At 40.5% G+C, this 5,052-nt stretch overlaps 1 non-coding gene across 1 annotated transcript; it reads left to right on the top strand.

Annotated features, from left to right (window-relative positions):
- Window positions 1–3,343: 3,343 nt before the first annotated feature.
- Window positions 3,344–3,462, top strand: LOC112479827. Its single transcript, XR_003046371.1, has one exon. It is a non-coding gene; the product is annotated as a 5S ribosomal RNA (ribosomal RNA).
- The last annotated feature ends 1,590 nt before the right edge of the window (window positions 3,463–5,052 follow it).

Below are 5,052 nucleotides of genomic sequence, written 5' to 3'. Positions count from 1 at the left end.
GCACAGTTAACAAGCAGCAAAGCCACATCTTTGGTCAACTCTATTATGCTGCCTTGTAAAGTTACTTTCTTCCGTTATGTATATAGGATACAGAAAATTGTCATCCAGCTTGACATTATTATCTTAGAGTCACATTTATAGGTCTCTCAGCAAATAAACTATCACCTCCAAATCTAAGTCTAAATCTGTCTACCTATCTACCTACCTACCTACCTACTTACTACCTACTATCTACTACCTACTTACCTATACATATTTCATAGCCACTAATCAGAAGTCTTTGCCAGCGCAGCTTTGAACTGTGAAAAGTGGAGGATACTTCCATGATCTCGAGCTCTCACCGAACAATGGTCGAGGGCGGGAATGGGTGCCAACCGGGAGAGCCGCTCTTGTTGACTCGGTTTGTTGTAGGGTAGGGCAGTACTGTGTTCGGAATGCTAATGCAGCAGTGTCTGGGTGTGTAACTTCAGTTATCAAAAGAAAGAAGCTTTCGTGGACTGTGCCCTCTGATTACTGTCTCTGTGAAAAGCACATGCATGTATTTTTCTTGTGCAAATGAGGACTTGGTATGGATAGGCTGGTACAGTGAAATGAACGGACTTGCGGGGAATCCCAGCAGCAGGACCCTTGAGCATCCATCTCATTTCTCTTAAGATAGCAGCAGGATCATTTGAATGTGCTACAGCTAATCTACAAGTGCGACTTTGGAGAACTCAGCGTATCTTCCAAATCCTTCCTGGCTCCTGCCTCTGTCAGTGTCGTTCCTCCAAGTGCCTGCTCTTTGTTCAAAAGCTGTAGGTCCCCAAAGCACAGTGCTTTTGTGTCATCGGACATGTATTACTTGGTGTGAATGGAGGTGAAGAGCGTGACAGTAGTAACCTCCTCAGGGATTGGGGAAGAAATAGATAAAATGGAGAGGCTAGGGGCACAAAGATACACTTGCTAACTTCACTATGTTGCCTGAGGTGTAATGCTGAGAACGAGAACCCTGTCAGTCAGGAGTCACTGTTTTTTTTTTAACCCACTAGTAAGTTCAGTGTGGAAATAGTGATCTGCCCGGTGCCTCGTGTGAGCAGAGCCTCTTAGACTCAAATGGTCTTCCCAGCTGCTACCTCTGGGTGAGCCTGACAGGCCTTTGCCCTGGTCCCTGTAGGTACCGTGGCGGGCTGGGGGGCAGAAAGAGTACAGGCTTTGAAGTGAGAATAGAGTTAGGTTTAAACACAGCTCATCCATTTACTGGTCATCTGACTGTGGGCAAATCACCCTATCTCCCAGGGCTGTCATGAGGATGAAATGAGATTATGTAAGAAAAGAGCTTGACACAGTGCCTGCTACACAAAAGGGACCCGATATAGTACAATCGATCCTTTCTCAGTCCTTGCTGAGAACTCCAACAGGACCAAAGCCCAGCCTTGAACCTAAGCCCAGTCAGCTCTGAGTTCTGAATGCTTGCCCAAATCTTGCTGAATTCTTTCTCTTGGGCCCTGTTTTCATATCCTTTCCGCCATCAGGATGCAGCTTCTAACACGTATCCTGCCTGCCTTCCACCCACCAACTTACTCCATGGATGACTGTGCCAGCTTCAGTCAGACTGGAGTGTGCTCTGGTCCCCCTTAGGCTTAGCAATTAAACCATTGGTTCTCAGTCCTTCTTGGGACCACCCAGACCTCAGCGGCCCTGTGTGCAGAGCCTGAGCATCTGTACTTTTCAAAGATCCCCTTTCTTCTCTGCAAGGGCCAGCTCACTCGACTCTACCCCTCTCGTTTCCAGACAGAAGTTCTCAGCATAATCTGTGACCAAGACCAGAGCATCTACTTTGCAGAGAGCGGGTGCTTAATAAATGTTTATTGACCAAATGCAGGCTTTCTGTTGTTTTCTTTTTTCTTACAAAGCTATTTAGTCATGGAATTTAAAAATACTATTAAAATAATGGCACACGCTAGTTGTTCAATTAACGTTTCATGAATGATTAAAAACAGTTTTCTTTTGGGATGGATTTTGGGGGAAGGGGCAGCTATTTGGGAGGATGCCTGAGAGTGCAGAAGTTCCACAGAAGTAAATGAAATGACAGTACATGGAAGAGTTTTATGAAGCATAAGGAATATGTGAAATAATAATGACGTCACGCCATCCAAATACTAGCGTCAGTAAATTCTAGTTTGTTCTGGAGGAAAAGGAACCAGGGTTAGCGACTTCTTAAAGGTTCCTGTGTATGTCACCAGGAAAAAGAAAAGCAAGAAAATATTCTCATTACCCCCAGCTATCCAAACGCAAGAAATAAACAGCTCCCCCCCTTTTTTTTTCTTTTTACTTTTTATTATGGAAAATTTTAAACATATACATGGTAGAGAGAAGAGTATAATAAGTCTTCATATCTATCACAAAGCTTCAACAATAATCAACATTTTGCCTACATTGGACCAACTTATGTGATGCAAAATGGGGCTTCTGAGTTTACTTTAAAAAATGTTTAAAAAGAATGTGTAAATAAATGCTTTAGGACTAGGTCAACATTCTTTGGGAAGATTTAGAGATAACATGTACTCCCAGAACCCATTTACATATATTTTTCAACCTCTGACTAACAATTCCTCTTTGAGTTGGACGATTACCACATCCTAAACTCTCTACAATCTCCTGATGAGTGTATATAATAGAGTCACTGTACTTGTCTCTAGAAAAACAAATTATTTATTTTTAGAACTTTAGGAAATTGTCACTGTGTCTCCATCTGGGGTACAAAGGACCAGTGAGTCCAGTTTGCTCTGGTCCCTGCATTCAGTGGCTCCAGATGCACCACCCCCCAGCTAGTGTTATGACAAACCGGAGGGAGACTCAGATTGGCTGCACATCTGGGTTCATGTCTTGTAGAGTCTGTGAGTGTGAAAATTTACACTCTAAAGCAAAACATTAGGGAGCGATTAGTAGTTTTATGTTGAATACAAGCAATTTCTGGGAAACCACTCTTATTTACTTGGTTCAACCATTTCTTTAAGCATAAGGTGATGTTCCTGGGTTTAGCTTTCCTATAAATTTTTTTTTTTCCAAGTAAGCAGTTTGTATTTTTTACTTTTAGCCCTAGGTCATCAGGTGCTAAGAGGAGAAAATGCAAATCTACCCTCTGATAGTGGGGAGTAAAATATTAGTATTAATTAAACTGTTATTTGAGAGGAATCTACCACATTGTGCTTATTGAGCTTATGGAACACAGTTTCACATTAAGCACATGGCTCAACATGTTTGTTGAACAAATGAAGTTGAATGTCTTCCTTTAAAGTATTTTTTTTAACTATTCATATGTTTTAATACCACATTAATATACATTTTTTCACATAAAATCTCAGTCTACGGCCATGCTACCCTGAATACGCCTGATCCCATCTGATCTCAGAAGCTAAGCAGAGTTGGGCCTGCTTAGTACTTGGATGGGAGACCACCTAGGAAGACCAGGTGCTATAGGCGTACAAAAAACAAACAGCTGTAACCAGTGTATTCTTCTTTGGAATTCAAAATCCGTATTGACAATCTTTTTCACTCCCTGGCCAACCAGGTCCTTACCTGCTTTCTGGGGCTCCATCTCGTTCTCCTGCATGTCCAGCGAGTCGCAGCCACAGTTTAGCCTTCACATCATCCACAACGTCTCCACATCTGAGACTCTCGAACTTGAAGTTTCCTCTGACTACTACCTCTCTTTTTCCTCCAGTAAGTGGAATAATAGCAAATCAACCTTGCTATTCATCTAAGTGATTTTGTATTTTAAAAAAACTCTCATTTAATGCTCTTCCCCACATCCATTCCCAAATACCTTAAATATTGACTTTTCTGAACATTACTGTTGGAGTCATCTTCCAAAGGTTTAGATCTGAGCATGTTCCTTCGAGCTCACTTTCCTTTTCTGTCCCTTGCCTTCTATAGTCAAAACCCTCCATGATTTGATCCAAATCCATCATTCTAGCCTTATCTCCCACTCGATCAACTCTTGTAGCCTAGTCTGTGACAAGTCCTACCAAACAGGCCCTCAGTTGTTCTCAGTTGTCTTTCTTTAAACTATTGCCTCTGTCAGGTGCCCTTCCTTCCAGATCAGCTTTTGCAAGTTTAACAGGTCTTCAACGCCTGATCCAAATCATTTGCTTTCAAAATGTTCTTTTCCCATCACCAAAGTCAGAACAAGAGCCTCTGCATATTCTTGAATACTTGGTTGATATCTGGAACACAGATTTGACCACAATCTGTCTTGACATCCAATTGTTTGTTCCTCTTCTCCATCAGACTGTACACTAAGAAGACAGAGACAGTCTAATTCATTTTTGTACCCAACCCAATAATGAATGTAAAATTCCCATCGCAGGTGCTTTATTGTTTATTGAATTGTTGAATTCTGTATCGAGATTTGCTTTGATCTAATTGATAGAGTTAAGAATAAAATTTAGCTTATTTTGAGGAGCAAGATTTTTATGTTATTTTCCTTAATGATTTGCTCTTTATTGCAATAGAAAATGTCCATTCATAAAAGAACTTCTACAGTAGGAATTATTCAGTGAATAAAAATTCACGATGTTTATCAAACTAGTCATTGGCTAATATAACAAGTAATGACATGTTAAGAGGAAGGCATAGTATAGGTGAAAGAATATATGTGAATATCAGGAGTTTCTGGTTATGGTTAAAAGAGAGAACCTATGTAAAGTGCTTACTCATTATCTGGTACAGACTAAGCACTCGGTAAATGTTATCTAATATTATATAGCAAGTAAAGAGGCTGGAAAACACACTTTTCTTTTTCCTGTGTATCCTACATAGTTTTGTGTGACAGTCGATATTAACTTTGAACTGCATTCAGTTTTAAGTCTGTCAGATATGTCTTTTTGTGATATTTTTAAGCACAAGTAACAAAGAATAAGACATGTGAGGAGATAGTATGATGTAATTTACCACGTGCACTATTGATGAGGACTTGGCTTCCCTCTGTACCACTTGATATTCAGTGAAATAAATAATGGTGATAATTGTCACATTCCAAACAAAGACATCTGCTGAAACAGAACTCAAGCA

This window comes from Pteropus alecto, unplaced genomic scaffold (assembly GCF_000325575.1).
Source record: "Pteropus alecto unplaced genomic scaffold, ASM32557v1 scaffold21, whole genome shotgun sequence".
Lineage (NCBI taxonomy): Eukaryota > Metazoa > Chordata > Mammalia > Chiroptera > Pteropodidae > Pteropus > Pteropus alecto.
The sequence above is the reverse complement of the archived record's forward strand: the minus strand, read 5'-3'. Positions and strand labels throughout refer to the sequence as shown.